At 34.3% G+C, this 19622-nt stretch overlaps 1 pseudogene; it reads left to right on the top strand.

The window, feature by feature from the left end:
• The first annotated feature begins 4380 nt into the window (after nucleotides 1-4380).
• LOC126689835 (probable disease resistance protein At5g66900) lies at nucleotides 4381-9628 on the top strand (annotated as a pseudogene).
• The last annotated feature ends 9994 nt before the right edge of the window (nucleotides 9629-19622 follow it).

The raw sequence follows: 19622 nt of genomic DNA, 5'->3' as shown, positions 1-19622 counted from the left end.
TCAGAAACTCGAGTTCCTTATCAATTCTGCCACCGTGGCACTGCTGAGTTGGACTTATGCAATTAAAAAAAATTATGTGGTACTCGAGCTTGGTAAACTCGAGTACCATGCAACACAATACTCGAGTATACCAAGCTCGAGTACCTTTTATAAATAAAATGCAAAAAAAAAAAAAAAAAATTACATAGTACTCGAGTTTGGTAAACTCGAGTACTGTGTAAATTTTTAAATTTTTTTTTTTTGTTTGGGGATAAACAACAAATAAACATAAAATAATAATAACTCCAAGTACAGCTGCTCTAGGTTGTTTAGTGCACCTAACTCTAAAAATAATAATAAAATTTTTAGACATGGAAATTGTAAAAAAAAAAAAATATATATATATATATATATATATATATATATATATATATTAATATTGTATACTATGAAATAGTTACGGAAAGATATGTGGCATGCTATATGTAAAGTTTAAATAAAAGCAATATATACAGATTTTGGTTTAACAGTTACAAATCCAAGAAAGAATTAGAAATGTCCACTTTGTTTTTATCATCAACATCATCAGTTAGACGAGTGAAAACTAAATAATTTTTCCTATTTAGGTGGAATTTTATAACAAGAATGTCAACCAATTTAAAAGTAAATGCTTCTATTACGACTTTTTACTTGTTCCTTTTTTTTTTTTTTTTTTTAATTTATTTTTCTAAAATCCAAAATTTGTACAATATGGTTTTCAAAAGCATGAAACAAACTTTCAATGTCTGAAACTTCTGCTTTTGTTACTTTCATGAGAAAGTGGTAAAGTAAACATGACAGCCATTTTTCGAGTTCCATTGGTCTTCAAATATGTGCATAAACTGATTGAGTTACAAAAGATCTCTATGTTCTTTTGAAGGCTATGGAATTTTAACAAGTGATTCCAAATCATTATAACTAGAATTGCAAGAGATGCAAAATTATTAAAGAGAATAATAAAGGATTGGAAAATGTAATACGGAATTTATTTTAAATTACAAAAGAATCATGTGTTAGAATGGTTCAAATGTTAAGGAACACAAGTTTAGTTTCATTTTTTTAAAAAGAAATCTCATGAAAAATATTTATAAAAAGTTTATAATAGGTTATGGTTTTCTAAAATTATGTTGGTAATGATTATCTTACTATGTATATAAGAGTCTGAGCATTGCATAACTTACCTTTAGTAATATACGATCCTTCCAAATTGTTTACCAAACTCGAGTATTGTGTAAATTTTTTATTTTTTATTTTTTTTTGTTTGTGGATAATCAACAAATAAACATAAAGATAAAAATAAGTAGCTTTTTTTATGTTTTTATTTATTTAAATAGAAGCATTGTAAAATATAGAGATTTTAATTTCGAAATATGAATTTAATTTCTACATAAATTAAAATTGTTCATTGTTTACTCATAAAAATTGTTCACTGTTTTCTGTATAAACAATTTCTATGATTTTGCATAAAATTATTTTCTGTTCAGCATTATTTAAGAAATTGTTCACTCTCTTTTTTGCATAAATTATTTTCTGTTCACTATTTAAAAAATTATTCGTTGTTTTCTCATAAAACACCTAGTGAAATCGTGTTTTCTTTTCATGTTTGAATTTCACAATAATCGAATATATTTTTCTGCATTGATAAAATCTGTTTCTACATTAATAAAATTTTCTCTCTGCACATCATATTTACTGTATATTCAAAGCTGCTTACTGCATTCATAAAATTTGTTTTTTGCATTAATTAAAACTGTTCACTGTTTTCTCATAAAAATTGTTCACTGTTTTCTGCATAAACTATTTCTAGCATTCTGCATAAAATTATTTCATGTTCAGCATTATTTAAAAAATTGTTCACACTCTTTTATGCGTATATTATTTTCTGTTCACTATTTAAAAAATTATTCGCTGTTTTCTCATAAAACACCTAGTGAAATCATGTTTTCTAAATTTAAAAGCCAAATCTGAATGTTTTTTCATGTTTAAATTTCACAATAATCGAATTTGTTTTTTCGCATTGATAAAATATGTTTCTACGTTAATAAAATTTGCTCTCTACACATCATGTTTACTGTATTTTCGAAGCTGCTTACCGCATTCATAAAATCTGTTTTTTGCATTAATTAAAACTATTCACTGTTTTCTCATAAAAATTGTTCACTCTTTTCTGCATAAATTGTTTTTAGCATTGGCGCAGTTATTGCACTTATTTGGTTTTTGTGTTTTTTTTTTTAAATATGTAACCATATGAATAATGGACAAACTCCATTAAAGAAAAATGAATGATTCGTATAAATCACCTAATGGTAAATGCCTTGAAAAGAAAACACGATTTTACTAGGTGTTTTATGAGAAAACAATGAATAATTTTTTAAATAGTGAATAGAAAATAATTTATGCAAAAAAGAGAGCGAACAATTTCTTAAATAATGCTGAACAAAAAATAATTTTATGCAAAATCGTATAAATTGTTTATACAGAAAACAGTGAACAATTTTTATGAGAAAACAATGAACAATTTTAATTAATGTAGAAATTAAATTCATATTTCAAAATTAAAATCTCTATATTTTACAATGCTTCTATTTACATAAATAAAAACATAAAAAAAAAAAAAAACTTCTTATTTTTATCTTTATGTTTATTTGTTGATTATCCCCCAAAAAAAAAAAAAAGTTTACACGGTACTCGAGTTTGGTAAACTTTAGTACTGTAGAATTTTTTTTTTTTTTTTTTTTTTTTTTACATTTTATTTATAAAAAGGTACTCGAGCTTGGTATACTCGAGTATTGTGTTGCATGGTACTCGAGTACCACATAATTTTTTTTAATCACACAAATCCAAGTGGTAGTTTTCCATTTATTTCCGAAACTGTGTTTTTTTGCTAAAAATTTCCAAAAAAAGGTGGTATTTGGCCATTTTGGTCAAATACTGGAGAAAACAATTTGGAAGGATCGTATACTACTAAAGGTAAGTTATACAATGCTCAGACTCTTATATACACAGTAAGATAATCATTACCAACATAATTTTAGAAAACCATAACCTATTATAAACTTTTTATAAATATTTTTCATGAGATTTCTTTTTAAAAAAATGAAACTAAACTTGTGTTCCTTAACATTTGAACCATTCCAACACGTGATTCTTTTGTAATTTAAAATAAATTTCGTATTACATTTTCCAATCCTTTATTATTCTCTTTAATAATTTTGCATCTCTTGCAATTCTAGTTATAATGATTTGGAATCACTTGTTAAAATTCCATAGCCTTCAAAAGAACATAGAGATCTTTTGTAACTCAATCAGTTTATGCACATATTTGAAGACCAATGGAACTCGAAAAATGGCTGTCATGTTTACTTTACCACTTTCTCATGAAAGTAACAAAAGCAGAAGTTTCAGACATTGAAAGTTTGTTTCATGCTTTTGAAAACCATATTGTACAGATTTTGGATTTTAGAAAAAAAAAAAGGAACAAGTAAAAAGTTGTAATAGAAGCATTTACTTTTAAATTGGTTGACATTCTTGTTATAAAATTCCACCTAAATAGGAAAAATGTATTTTACTATGGACAAATTATTTAGTTTTCACTCGTCTAACTGATGATGTTGATGATAAAAACAAAGTGGACATTTCTAATTCTTTCTTGGATTTGTAGCTGTTAAACCAAAATCTGTATATATTGCTTTTATTTAAACTTTACATATAGCATGCCACATATCTTTTCATAACTATTTCATAGTATACAATATTAATATAAATATATATATATATATATATATATATATATATATATATATTTTACAATTTCCATGTCTAAAAATTTTATTATTATTTTTAGAGTTAGGTGCACTAAACAACCTAGAGCAGCTGTACTTAGAGTTATTATTATTTTATGCTTATTTGTTGTTTATCCCCAAATGAAAAAAAAAAAAAAAAAAAAAAAAAAAAAAAAAAAAAAAAAAAAAATTACACAGTACTCGAGTTACCAAACTCGAGTACTGTGTAATTTTTTTTTTTGCATTTTATTTATAAAAGGTACTCGAGCTTGGTATACTCGAGTATTGTGTTGCATGGTACTTGAGTTTACCAAGCTCGAGTACCACATAATTTTTTTTAATCACATAAATCCAACTCAACAGTGCCACGATGGCAGAATTGATGAGGAACTCGAGTTTTTGAAACTCGAGTTTTGGAAAAAGTGGTAGTTTGCCATTTATTTCTGAAACAATGTTTTTTTGCTAAAAATTTCCAAAAAAGGTGGTATTCGGCCATTTTGGCCCTCTTTTCATTTGTTTGGATAAAATTCTCATTCATCATCATCCTAAAGAAAAAAGAAGAAGAAGAAGAAGCAAAGTTATGGCTCCGTTTGTTGCAGGGCCTCTTCTTGGGGCATCATTTGGACAGGTGTTTACGTCACTACGCGAAACAGTTAAGGATGCGGTAAGCAAAGTCCATCAGTTCAAACCCATTCTTGAACGCCTTGAATCCACGTTAGATCGTTTGGCTCCAATGGTTGACCAAATAGTAGAATTAAGCGAAAAGCTTGATCTCCCAGAAAGGGAAACAAAGAGATTCAAGGACCATATGGAAGATGGAGTGAAGTTGGTTCGCAAGCACTTGACAGTCCGATGCTGGAACTACGTTTCCAAATTCAAATACTCTTCCAAACTTAAAGAGTTGGACGACGAAATCGTCAGGTTCTGTTGGCTTGATTTGATAGCACAGTGCACAAGGAATGGGTTAATGACTTTGGAAAATAGTCAAAATATGATTCGTATGCTGGAGATATTGCTGAATAGGGAGATACCAAGGCTCGTGTCGTGCGCGGTTCGTGAATGCACGGAGTTTACAGTTGGGTTGGATATGCCAATAAGGGAGTTGAAGACGCTGCTATTGAAGGAGAAGGTGCGGCTGCTATTGAAGGAGAAGTTGCGGCTGCTTCTATTGACTGCTCCTAGAGGATGTGAAAAACCAAGTTGGTGGAAACGCTTTGTCAGGATGAGAAAATTAAAGGTACTTCCAAGTATTTTCTCCATATTGTTGAAGTTATTTATGGTGCTAGTATGTAAATCCTCTTCATATTAAACCGCTAGGGAGTACCAACAACAAAATACATATAGAATTTTTTCATTTTTTTGAATCCTGATATGAATCTATTGATTGATTGAATGTTATATGTTTGGTTATATTTGGAATTGGAATAATGGTATTGCATTCACACATGAAAATTTGAGTTTCTGCCAAGTGAAATTGAACTTCTGTTTGGAAAAAAATAATAATAGTTCTATGTCTCATTAGGTAAGATGTGGTACGTCGTGGCTAATAATGTTCATTCTTTTGTTTTGGCAATTTCAATCATCATAGCTGTGTTTTTGGCATATTTCATACTTTTGGATATTTTATCTTAGAAAAGCAGTAAAAGAAAAGAGATACAACAACAACCCAACCTAAAACACAAAATTTTGGGGTTGACTATAGATTTCAACAAAGTACTTAGGGTCATCCGCATTTATTCCTTTCCACCATCCTATTAATATATATCTAAAGTCATCATTTTTGTTACCTTTTTAATTAATATATCATATTAGAAGATGCTTAAAAAAGAAAAACAATCCTCATATCTTCACAATTGGTGGTTTCTCTCAGAAAATTACTTTTTGCTCGGATTGAGATTGGGAATTATGTTAATATGACTTGGACATTTTGTGTTTTTGTGTAATGTTATGAGATATGAAATGTGCTTCCATAGCAACTTTCTAACTACATTGTGTTTGGATAGGCACATTTAAGGAAAATATTCTCTTTGTCAAAGTTTCAAAAACTCCCAACGTGAAGGTCATTGTACAAAACCTATTTAGTCATAAGGGTTTGCAGCTGAAGTTTGAAATTCAAAGCGAAGAAAATGCAATCGACCAATTGCCACAGTTGCTGGAAAACATTGGACCTAATCCTATATTGTTGATCCTGGATGATGTCTGGCAGGAATCCCTTCCTAAAAAGTTTGTGTGCAATATTCCAAATTACAAGTGTTAGGACATATGTGTTTCACTTGTTAGGAACATATGTCACTATTTTATGTAATTGGCTAATATTTTGACAAAACGCACTTTACTTGTAATTGGGTAGATCTAGGATGTGTTTAATGCTTCAAGAAACAAGGTTTCAAGTTCAAGTATTAAAGCCATGCAAGTCTGTCCAAGAATCAAGTGTGAAAGTGCTACTCATTAAAGCTCAACAACTAGCATTTATCGAGATTTAAAGAAAGCTGTTTCAGCCCAAGGCTTGATAGCTGCTCGACAGATAGGTATCTGTCGAGGTTTATGAAAAATAGATTTCTCAATTCTGTTTTCATCCAATCTTTGAGTATATGTTTGGGCTTTCTTTTCTCACAACCCTAAACATATATAAGGATTATTTTAAGAGCCATAAAAGGTTATGCATAGTTGCACAAGAGCAATTTGCACAAGTGTGAAGAAAAGTGTAACCGGAAATCTAGTTTGCCCTAGTTCTTCATTCTCTTCAAGAAGCTATTGTGTTTTGTACATCATAGGGTTTTGTGACCAAGCAAGTTCATGATCTTCATTGAGTGATAAACAGAAGAACTTTGCAGCCAACATCCTTCTCAAGTTGATGATTAAGTTGCGTACTGGAATCCACGTAATTGGTTAGTCACGTACTAGGAGCCATGCATTACAAGGAGAGATTGTCACTACAGAACAAGTCCAATTGGGTATTGTGATAAGGGTTCAACTGTAGGTTAGTATAAGGTGCTCGGATTCCTTTACTTGTAACCGCTTGTTTTGATAATAGTGGATTCTCGGAAGTGATGACCTTAAAATCATTCGGTGGGGTTTTTGCCGTGTAGGTTTTTCCCATTCGTAAAAAAATCACCGTGTCAATTTATTTTCCGCTGCATACTTTAGTTATTGGTGATTTGTTTGTGCTACCACGTGCTTTGCATGTTAATTTGATTAATTAACAAACTTGACTAATTAATCAATTAATTCATCACAAGGGATCAATACGTTTTTGGCCTATCAACAAGATTATCGTTACTTCAAGAACTGCTTTTCCAAGATTTAAAATTTTAGATATAACTTAAAACCGCTAAATAAGAAAGATGCAATGACTCTGTTTTGTCACTCAGTAGACCTGCAAGATGAGAGCTCTAACATTCCAGAAAAAGATATCAAAAAGGTAATTTCTCAATCTATGATATACATGTGTGTGCGCACGTGCATGAAATATGCTAATTTTATTTGTACTTTTACCTTTTGGTAAGGTATGTATACATGACTAAAGATATATATTCTTTTTTTTTTTTGGGGATGGGTGCATAATACCAAACATACTTGTCAAAATGATGTTTCCATACTTACACTCACACATGCATTTACTTTTGCTTATTTTGTTTCTAACATCCCAACTATCTCCAATACTTACTGAAAAGAAGGGAAAAAAAATTTGTCATTAAAACCATGCTTTCATACTTCCGGACAATGAGTGTTGTTTAGATAATTAAAACCTTGGCCAATAAAACCCTCATGACCTCCAAATAATAATTATGTTTAGTTGGTTCTTTGAATTGCAGATAGTAAAAGGCTGTGGGGGGTTCCCACTGGCCCTTAAAGTGATTGGTAGCTCACTGCGTGGGCGGTGTGCAGAGGAATGGCACAGTAGACTATTGAAATGGCCTAATAGTCAATTTGTTCGCAATTCTGAGATTGGGCTAGTTGATCAACTATAAAAAGGCCTAGAATTTCCAAATGACAAGTTCTTCATCAAAGATTGTTTCATGGACCTAGGTTTATTTCCTGAAGACCAAAGGATCTATGTTGTTGCCCTCATCGATATGTGGGCATAATTATATGAACTAGATGAAGATGGTATCCATGCCATTGCCAATCTGCAAGAACTCACCACTCTGAATCTAGCTAGTCTTGTGTTGGCAAGGTATGCTGGATTTTCATTTCTATAATATGATTGTCTTGCACTATGATTTTTTCATGTGATTACTACTATTTGCTAGTTGTAATATGTTCTAGCTCTTATGATTAACTTCTAATGGAAATTAATATTATTTATTATGGTTTATTCGACAAGTTTGGCTAACTTAGGATTTTTCTTACAATTGAAAAGGTGATTACTACAAAGAGCTATAAAGAAAGAAACTTATACCAACCTAGAGATTCCAACCACTCTACCCATGAGAAGAGGGAGATTTCAACTTTTCTTAGTCTATATCTTTTCGCTGCTTGTCTGGAAGACATTTGATTTCAATAATTGTAAACAAAAAATAGTGTTTATTACCATTGGTTGTGTCATTTTATTCTTAATTTTACTGGATGATAATACAACATATATTTTTCATAAGTGAACTCTGAAAATTTTGAATACGTCCTAAGCTTCTAATTTTTCCCATTCACCAGAAAAGATGCAAGTGAGGTGCACAAATATTACAATGATGACTTTGTCACACAACATGATGTTCTTAGAGAGCTTGCTTTGCATCAGAGCAGCTAGGAGCTTATAGGACAGAGACAAAGACTAATTATGAACATAAGTGAAAACGATCTACCAAAGTGGTGGAGAGAACAAAAACATCAACTCATTAATGCTCACTTAATATCTATTTCAACTAGTAGGCACATTTTCTCTCTAACAAAGACACGTACACACATAGACTATGTAAACTACAAATTATTGATTGCCTGTCACACTTTATACAATTCTTTTTGCAAATGAATCGTTCTCTTGGAGTTGGTGCAACATTCAAGCTCCCAAAGTTGAGGTTTTAGTTCTGAGTTTTCAGACAAAGAATTACACCTTACTTGAGTTTGTGGATAAAATGGATGAACTCAAGTTTTTGATAGTCACTAATTATGGTTTCTTTCATGCTGAACTAAGTAATTTTCAACTTTTGGGGTCTCTACACAATTTAAAGAGAATCAAATTAGAGAAAGTTTCAATTTCTTCCCTTTGCAAGACCCTTGTTCCATTGAAGAGTTTGAAGAAAATATCCTTGTTTATGTGTAATATTAGCAAGGCTTTTGAGAATTGTACTATCCAAGTTTCAGATGTGTTGCCAAGTCTAATATTGATACGCATTGACTATTGCAATGATCTAGTGGAATTGCTTGTTGGGTTGTGTGATATTGTCCACCTAGAAAAACTTAGCATCACCAATTGTCATAAGTTGTTTGCATTACCTAAAGAATTTGGAAAGCTGATAAATTTAGAAGTGCTAAGGTTTAGGTCTTGTACTGATTTGTCAGAGTTGCCAGAGTCAATCAAAAGCCTCCATAAGTTAACCATTCTTGACATATCTAATTGTCTAAGCATTAGCAAGTTGCCAAAACACATTGGTGAGTTGTGTAAATTAGAAGTGCTCAACATAAAAGGGTGCTTGAGATTGCATAATCCATTTTCAGAATCAATAATGAATCTTCAACAGTTAAAGCTTGTGGTATGTGACGATGAGAGGGCCAAGTTATGGGAGCCTATTAAGGAATTCCTCACCAAGCTTGAAGTAAAGGTGGCGGAAAAAGATATCAACTTAAATTGGCTTCTTGATGTAGATGAGACAGCACATACTTCCCTTTAATAGAGAGATTGCCATAAGTAAACACACAAAAAATCCAAGAAATAGAAAAGCAAGAGTATAAATCATCAGTGACAGCGACAAAATTGCATGAAAATTAGTGACATAAAGGGAAACTACACTAGGAGCAAAGCTGCTTTTCGAGCAATTTCTTTTGTTTAGCCCTTGAAATCTGTGTTTTTGCCATTTTAAGAAAAAGTTTTTTTTTTTTAATTTAATTTAAAAGTCAGAATAAGATTTTGTTTGTGCTAGGACGTCTCTTAGAGATGGTAGATTTTTAATTTCGCAATTATCTAAATTTTGTCAATTTTGGTCAAATTTACTTTTTTGCTACCTAATTTCGTGATTAAGGTTTGTTTGAGATTCGTTTATTTTGTTAAAACTGAAAACATTTCGCTAAAAGTACTGGAGATAAATGTAAAAGTTAGCTGAAGTAGTACAGTGGAACTCATTAATAGTACCAAAAAATGCAGTGGGGCTCATGAATAGTAGCAAAAATAAGCTAAATAGTAAAATAAATTGGCTTTTTAATTTGAAACCAAACACATACTTAGGGTCTGTTTAAGATCCACTTATTTTGTTGAAACTGAAAACTTTTTGCTAAAAATACTGTAGATAAAGGTAAAAGTTAGTTGAAATAGTACAATAGGACTCATGAATAGTACCTTAAAGTGCAGTGGGGCCCATGAATAGTAACAAAAATAAGCTCAATAGTAGCAAAAATAATCTGAATAGTAAAATAAGTTGGCTTTTTAATTTTTTCCAAACACACAATTAGTGTGAATTAGGGTTTTGTGGGCCTTTTACTAGCAACCTTAGGTTTTTTTTTACTATTTAAACATATCGTAGCCTCTAAGAGCATTCACATTAATCTCCTCAATTCATTATCCAAATTGATCCAAAAAAATCTATTTTCTCCCTCAGATCACTATCTCTCTTTTCAATCACTAAAATAAAAAAATAAAAAAAACAAAACAAAAAAAAAACCTAAGCTACTCAGCCACCTGCATTTCCAATGCACTTTCTAAGTTCATATCCCCCCTTGCGAAGATCATCTACATCATGGAATTTGGTTCAGAAACGGGAATTTTCTCGTCAATGACTAGCTCCAAGAATAGCCACAACCTCCACCATCACACCCACATCCCAAATTTCAAAATCTCCCAAAGTATAAACCCGAACTTCAAAATCTCCCGAGTAGAGTTATTTTTTGTTAATCACCACCAACGGTACCATCACAGGCAGTGGACGATGGCAGTGTAATAGCAACGAACACAACCCAACCACCTGACTCATACGCCAAGCCTAGCCAAAAAATCCAAACCCATAAAGGAGGAGCTCAGCCATGATGGTTTGATTTGAAGTAAGAGAGAGAGAGAGAGAGAGAGAGAGAGAGAGAGTTGAAAACAGAAAAATAATTTGTTGGCTTTTGGCGAGGAAAGTGTCTTGCCACATCTTGCATGGCACTAATCCTCACTAAGTTTTTTGCACTAGTTTAGTGAAACTGATGCGTGAATTTTTTTTTAGTCTTTATCTATAAATTTTTTGAAATATCAAAATAGTTACATTGATGTGAATGCTCTAAGGCATTCATTGTTTAGATTAATAAAAATATGGGAAAATTATTGTAAACCCACCTGTGGTTTGATTCGTTTCACTTTGCATACCTGTGGTTTAAAACTTAACACTTTGTCCACCTGAACTTCAATCCATTTGCTTTCCATTACCCACCTCACCCTCAGACGTTAGAAAAAAAACCCTTTTATTAAAAATAAAAAAATAACACGGATCAAAAACATGAACCATTGAAACTTTTCCTCACAAGCCCTAGAAACACGAAAAACCCCCTTCTGCATCTAATATTGAAATCGTGCTGTAATGGATTGTTCGACGGACTAAAATCTTGGTAAGAAATTAGTCACTGTTTGGGTTTTTAATTTGGGTTTGTGGTTGTTTTATAGTTTTTGAGTAATCAGTCAATGATCAATGTTACATGTAACAGAATGAGAATATTGGTTGTGTTTGTTGATGTTTATGAAAAATGTGACCACCTATTGTTTGGATTTGTGTTTGTTTATAGGCATTTTTTCTATCATGGTCATTGTGTCTTACAGCAGACCTAAGTTTTTGTTGGGTTTAAATTTTAGGGTTTGCAAGTGCTTATTAGTAAAACAAAAACAAAAGCAAAGCAGAAAATGTGGTCCTCTGATGTGTGTGTTGCATCCCAAAAGCAAAACAGAAACATACAAGTGTTTACTCTTTATGTGTCTGTTGTTTACAATTCTTTAATTGTGTACGTGTTAAATGGTAATTTGTTATTATAGATGGATAATGAGGAAGTGAAATTCGAGGTTCATTATGGGGGTACTTTTTTGTGGAACCTAAGAATCTTGATAGGCTTAGTTATTTTGAAATAGAAGGTATATATGAGGAATTGGGGATTGATGAACCATCTAGGGTTCATTATTTAGCTCTTAGGGGCAACTTAGAGCAAGACTTGAGGCTCATAGAAGATGATACAGATGTGGTGTCCATGTGTAAGCTTAATGAGAGAGGGCCAAGAGACACCATCATACTGTATGTGGAGAGTGATCATGCTCTACTTGTAGTTGAAGTTCCTGATGGGGTTGGTCAAGGGGTTGGTGCAGGGGCTGCTACAAGGGGTGATGCTAGTGTGGGGGTAGGAGAGGAGTTTGATTGATTGAATGAAGGTCTGGAAAGAAAAGACTTTGCTGATGATATTTTTGGTGAGTCTTCTCCACCTCACAGTGTTCCACCTGAGCCTAACACTATTTCATTTGAGCCTAACACTGTTTCACCTTAACCAACCATTGATACAGCTCAGCCAAACACTAATACACCTCAGCCAAGCAATGTTCCACCTTCAAACATAGATTTAGATGAAGAATGGGCAAAGCCAGCTTTAGAGAATGATATTGCAAGTGTGGATGGTTTTGATGATGAGCAAAGACTTGGCAACCCAGAATTTAATGAGAGGACTGATATGACAAATGTTCAGTTGGTAAAAGGGATGAAGTTTCCAAACTCTAAGGCTTTTAGGAAGGCTTTGAGGGAGTATGTGATTTTGCATCACATTGATAACAAGTGAAAGTTGAATGAGAAGAATAAGATTTCTGTACATTGTAAGAACAATTGTGGATGGAGGTGTTATGCCTCAATGGTGATTGGAGAGTGCACATTTGAGATCAAGGCACTTAATCCTGAATGTGCCTACCCCCTAACATTTCAAAATGGGTAAGTTACATCAGCCTATGTGGCAAACAGGTATTTGGAGGATTTTAGTAAGAATCCTAATTAGGAGGTCTCAGGTGTTAAGCACCATGTGATACAACATATTTCAGTTGATTTAAGTCTTAGTCAGGTGTATAGATCAAGGAAGGCAACTAGGGGTTTGATCACTGGGAATGAAGAGGTTCAGTATGGCCTACTTAGAGATTATGCAGAAATGATATGGAGAACAGATGTAGGAAGCAAGGTGATACTGCAAACAGAGATGGAAAATGAGAATGCAGAACCCAAGTTTAAAAGGATGTACATTAGGTACAATGCTTAGAAAGTTGGGTTTTTAGGTGGTTGTAGACCCTTTATTGGGTTGGATGAATGCCACTTGAAGGGTAGGTTTGGTGGGAAATTATTGTCTGCCATTGCCAAGGATGGAAATTACAATATATTCCTAGTGGCAATGGTTGTGGTTAAGCAAGAGAATAAGGACAGCTGGATCTGGTTCTTGGAGTTGTTTGCATATGATATTGGCAGGCCAAAGGATCTCAATCTAGTATTCATCAATGATAGGCAGAAGGTATTATCATCTATCTTATGTTTATGACTTGATTACTTGCTTACTTGAATGCTTACTTGCATAGTTGCTTACTTGAATGCTTACATGCTTACTTGTTGACATTGAATGCTTACTTGCTTACTTACTTACAATACTTAGGGCCTTCTACTTGCAATGAAGACTCTATTCCCAACTGTAGAGCACAGGTTTTGTGTGAAGCACATATACAACAATTTCAAGGTTAACCATAAGGGCATGGAGTTGAAGAATGTACTATGGAGGTGTGCTGGCACAACATCAGTTAGGGAATTTGAGAGGGGGATGGAGTATCTTAAGAGTTTGGATGAAGAAGTTTGGAAGTACCTTGCAGATATAAGCCTGCACAGTGGACTAGATCCCACTTTTCTCCAAGGGCTTTGACAGATTGTCTAGTAAACAATCTGAGTGAGAGTTTTAATTTCATGATTGTGAAGGCTAAAGACAAGTCAATATTATCAATGCTGGAGTGGATTAGAGTTAGACTTATGAGCAAGCTGTATATAAAGAAGATTGACATAGAAAAGTATGGTGGCAAGTTGTGTCCATGTGTACATAACACCACTAAGGCACGGGAGAATGCGTAAGTGGTTGAATCCGGACTCTACACATGGAGCAGCTGTGAAGGAAGGGAGAGCAGGTGATGGCTAAGAGATTTTGTCTTGGTCAATGCTAAAGGCGTGATTGCCTAGGGTAGGAAGTGAGATTTATACTTGAAACGGTACTCAAGTATTTACCAAAAAGGGACATAGTGACTTTTTAGAGTTGAAGGCTATGAGGACATTCCTTATTGGTTGAATGCACAAAGAGTTACCCTGGAAACATGTGTACTAATCACAGTATTCCTGATGTCCCTCTTGATGACCAAGACTTGTCTCCCAAACAGTTTCAAAGCTACCTACCTTCAGGTCCTAGTTGCACATTGGCGTAGTTCTTATCTCTTAGTCTACAAATAATATCACAGTTGTGAAAAGATCTCAAAAGAGAGAATATGATGACTTGACACCTGTCCTTGTACTTAGCCATGTTCCTTAGAGTATAAAAGGAGCATGCAGCTGAACTTCTAAGGCAAGAACCCAAATAGATATTTTGAGATGAAAGTAAAGAGTTGGTAGGAAAGAAAAGCAAATTCATTGTAAACTAATTTCTTTCTGATACATAATACAAGTTGAGCTAAGCAAGAATGTTATGTTCTTGCTCAAATCGTGGTTTTTTATCCCTTTTCTAGGGTTTTTCACGTACATCTTGTGTTGTTTTGATAATCAGTTTCTTCTTCTTTCTATCTAAATGTGCACCTTTTTCATGTCCTACCATCACTTTCTTTATTTCTTGTTCGAGTGTCATATCAAAGCTTTCATCTTTTCAAGCTTTTTCATGTAAATGTACTGTTAGATAACTTATTTCACTCCCATAAATAAACTCAAATCTAACTTGCACGTACACCAAGCATACCAGACAAGTTGGAGAAGTTGAAATTAGAGTCTAAGAGCTTCTATACAATGCCATCTAGGAGGTTTGTGTATGAAGTTGACAATGAGAGGGAAAGGAATTTGGTAGACTTGGTTGAGAGGACATGCAGTTGTAAAGTATAGGACTTGACAGGAATCCCCTACAAGCATGGAGTTGCAGCCATTTTTGTGAATCATGAGAAACCAAAGGATTACACCCATCCATGCTACTATAAGGATGCTTATGTGCAGACATACAAGACACCTATACCACCCATACTTGGCTAGTCTGAGTGGATCTCTAGTGGCCAACCCAAGCTTGTTGCACCTACTATCTATAAGCCACTAGGTAGGCTACCCATAAAATGGAAGAGAGATGCTGATAAGCCAAGGAACCCTTATAGGATGTCTAGAGCAAACAAGCCAATGAGGTGTGGAAAGTGTTAAAAGGAAAGGCACAATGCAAGGGGATGCAAGGCCAATGTCACTAGTGAGACACCATTGGAGAGAAGGAAGAGAGTGCAAAAAGAGAAATCTGTAAGTTTTTTCAAAATTTTTTTATTATATGCAAAATGCCAATAACTGACACTATAAACATGCTCATATTTGGTTGCAGGCAAGGGAAAGGCCTTTTACATTCAGACAAGGATCCCAGGCCCCATCTTCATCACAGGCCCAATCCTGATCTCAAGCTTAATCTTCATCCCAAGCCCCATCCTCATCTCAACCCTTAGCATCATCTCAGCCCCCACCAACAAATCAGCCTTACACTATGGCCTCATCCAACTAGACAGCAGGGTCACAGCCACTAGGTTAGACTTCATGGTCACAACAACTAACTCAGTGGTTCTCTTCAGACTTCAGGTACACAGTTAAAGGAGCTCCTTAGTTCTCTTCAAACTAGCCAGCACTACACACCCTTACAGAAACATGGGACACTAGAGCACCATCACCATAGGTACTATAGTTTTATGTTTGATGTTTTATTCATAAATCTGTGATACTGGTAGCTAACATCTGAATTCTTGTACTTTGTAGCCTACAAGACCACTTGCTACCAGAGGAGCTACTTTGAGAGGAAGGGGTAATGCAGCTAAGGCATAGAAATGTAAAACAAGAGGTGGAAAGACCAGTTGTGGTGGGAGAGGTAGGGGCAGTAAATGAAGCTTATGTCAAGACAATATTGTTGCTATGTATATGTAGTGTTAGGGCAATATGGTTATGTGTTAGGGTTATATGTAATTTGTAGCCAATGGCATGACAGACAATTGTTGATTATATATGCTGTTAAAACATTGTTGGGATTTTTTTGTATTTTTGTAAGTTTTGTAAACAAGGGCAGGTGCAACTGTTTTTGTACCAAATGCTCTTTATTTACTGGTGGTTGATGAAAGACTATTTAATTCCACCTTAAATGTGTATACAATTTCCCAACTTAATGGCAGATGTTCAGAATTATTATTTTGACTAGTTGTTAACATGTGGTTAATTATTGTAGTTGAACATATATAGGTTTGTTTATGTGTGTATGTATTGAATATAGCAATCACTTTTGAATACAATTGGTGTATGTGTTGAATAGCAGGTTTATGTGTGTGTTTGTTGTCTTTTCTTGCAAGTTGATAGATGGTTGTCATGCACTTTCAACACAAACACTTTACACAATGCACTTTAAACTTTAAACAATTCACTTTCAACACAATTATCTTCACACAATGCACTTTATGCACAAACCAACACAGCTCACAGCATCCAACAAAACAACAAGTCACAAGTGGCCAATTCACTTTAAACAAAAACACCAACAACATCTAACATAAATAACATTTTATCTTAAAAAAGCTTATATTATAAAGTGGCTTCAAGCCAACAACATCTAGCATCTTACATAGTTCTATTACAATACAATTGAGGACCTACTTATACATTATAACCCACCAGCCAAACTCAATCCTATCATTCCAACATTCTCACTTAAGCCAAAACATGAAAACAACATAACCAAAAAAAAAAAAAAAACCCATGACAGAATTAGTGTGATTCTGCACTTTCTCTTTTGCTCTAAAGCTCTCACTGCTATCTTCTTGGCTTTAACAGAGGAAGCTCGAAACTTTCTCTCCCTCTCAGTGGCTTTTGCTGCCATTTCTTGAGCAATTTCTGCCATTTGGGTAGCTTTTGTTGCTGTCTAGGTAGCTTCTGCTGTTGTCTGGGTAGCTTCTCTTTCCTTTTCATTTGCAAGTTGTAGCTCACTAAGCAGTAAATCCAGCTTTTGTTGCACGAAATGGGCAACTTCATTTCCATGCATACAAGTGGGATTATCAATCCATTGAAAGAAAGGGCACTTCGGACCAACCTATTCATAAATTGAATTGAACACATCACATTCCAAACTCACTTGAGTCAACTAGATTAAGTAAAAACTATACTTACCTTATATTGGCTATAACCCAGAAACATTCTCCCAAAATTATCCACTGTCAAACTTGTTCTCAGCACACAAGTCTCATATGTATACATATACCCACTTGAACCTAAGTAATTTCCACTCAAAGAAGACATCGCTTATCAACTTCGTGTGAATCAAATTTCCCCTAAATCAAAGCTACCATCAAAAGTTGAAACCCCAACCCACATAAAGTAGAAATTTCATACCTGGTGATGATGTATCTTCGAATATTCAATGGCTCAAGACAACTCAAAGTCAAAACCTCACCCTCACATGAAAGTGTTATGCACCACGATCAGAAAAATCAAAACCCCCAGCTTAATACAAGGGTGTTTCGTGTTTCTAGGGCTCGTGAGGAAAAGTTTCAATGGTTTGTGTTTTTTATTCGTGTTATGTTCTGATTTTTAATAAAATGGTGTTTTTCCAAAGTCTGAGGGTGAGGTGGGTAACGGAAAGCAAATGGATTGGAGTTCAAGTAGGCACAGTGTTAAGTTTTAAACCATAGGTAGGCAAAGTAAAATGGGTTAAACTAGGTTTACTATAATTTCCCCCAAAACAATAGACGTTTTGTCCTCTCTTTTCTACTGGATTCTAGACTCTATGTGAATTCAAAATTATTTTCTTGAAACAAACATGTTTTGCTTCTTGTGGATTACGCATCATATCTGATATCACTTCCAAATAATGATATCCGAGAACTGTTTCTTCTTGGAAACTTTTGTAGGTTTGAGTATGTTAACTCAAATGGAAGTACAGAAAATCAAGGTCAATGACATTGGCAACAGTAGGTGCTAGTCAAGATTGTCTCAGAAGAAGCATTAATGATTGCTCTCATGAGAGTGCTCTTCATGAGAGAACGAAGTGTGCGCAGATTGTCTAGATGCTTGAGGATGCATACAAGTCCCCACTGAGAATAATTATTCTGAATGGCATTGAAAGGTTAATGAAGCTATTGATCCTGCCCAAGCGTTGTCCCCCAAAGCAGAAAAAAAATAATCTAGTTGTAGGGAGAAGAAGTGAAGTGGGCTTCTTAGATTCAATTGGTTTTTGTGATGCTCTCTGTGTCACTCACCATGATGCGAGGAAGGTGCTAGAACAGCTGAATGCTTTGCTAATAAAGACATCATGCAGCTGCTGAGGCCCGGAATGATGTACACTCGGTCATTCTTTTGGCATATTTCATGGGTTATTTCAATTTTTATATTTGTAACTAGTTTCCATGAATTCTACAACCACCAAGTAGGGTAGCCCATAAGATCTTATCAGGTTTCATGGGCATTTGGTTAATAATATTCTCAGCGTTACAAGCAGAATGATTTGTTTTACGTGTTAATCCACCCTTTTCCTTTATCATATCAAAGTACTTTATCAAATTAATCAAGCATGTGAAGTCCATGAAACTAAATCTGGTCGAGGCATTCCTTTAAATGCCCTTTTTGCATTCTGAATATTCACACACTTTGAATACATATGAGCAGGCACTTGTTGCAAATGATAGGGGATCAAACCCTATCCTTGTCATGTAGCCATGAACTTGCTTGCCCAGGTCCTATGCAACATGATCAGCACAAGCATTTAAAAATTCAGCAAACGTGAAACCATTAGTCCTAATCACCAATCTCATCAACATCGAGAACAAAGAAAATCCCTCTTCCATAGTCCAATCCTCCCAAGTATCTATCAATCACCGCTGTCCAAGATACATCATCCCTATCCACTATCTTGTCAAAATTTTGCCTAGCCTCCTCTATACTCCCGCATTTCCCATACATGTCTGATAAACACTCCAAACCGCCTCATCTAAATCCAATCCATTCCACATTATATATCCAAGAATCTGAAGCAGGAAGAGCACTGGATATAGTGAACTTACTCGATTTTGAATTCCAATGTCTTAACCTCATTCTGTAAAATTCCAAAGCCTCTTTAGGCCAGTCATGGTGAACGCACCACGATATCATTGCCGCCCATGAATATTTATCTCTTTGCAGCATTTCATCAACCAACCTTCTAGCCTCTTAAAGCTTCCCCCCACATTTGCATAGCCAAATATCATTGTGTTCCAAGAACAAATCCTTGTTCAGCCATTTCATCAAACATGTTCTAGGCATCCACAATACCCTCACAATTAACATAGATATCAGGGAAACGACTATCATGTATGACGTCCGACTTCCGAGTATATTGAAGCAGAGGTTGGTCGGTGAATTTACTTAGGCTAGCGATTGTACCACCAAAAAAGAAAAAAAAAAAAAAAAGAAGGAAAAC

Source organism: Quercus robur, chromosome 6 (genome assembly GCF_932294415.1).
Source record: "Quercus robur chromosome 6, dhQueRobu3.1, whole genome shotgun sequence".
NCBI lineage: Eukaryota > Viridiplantae > Streptophyta > Magnoliopsida > Fagales > Fagaceae > Quercus > Quercus robur.
The sequence above is the reverse complement of the archived record's forward strand: the minus strand, read 5'-3'. Positions and strand labels throughout refer to the sequence as shown.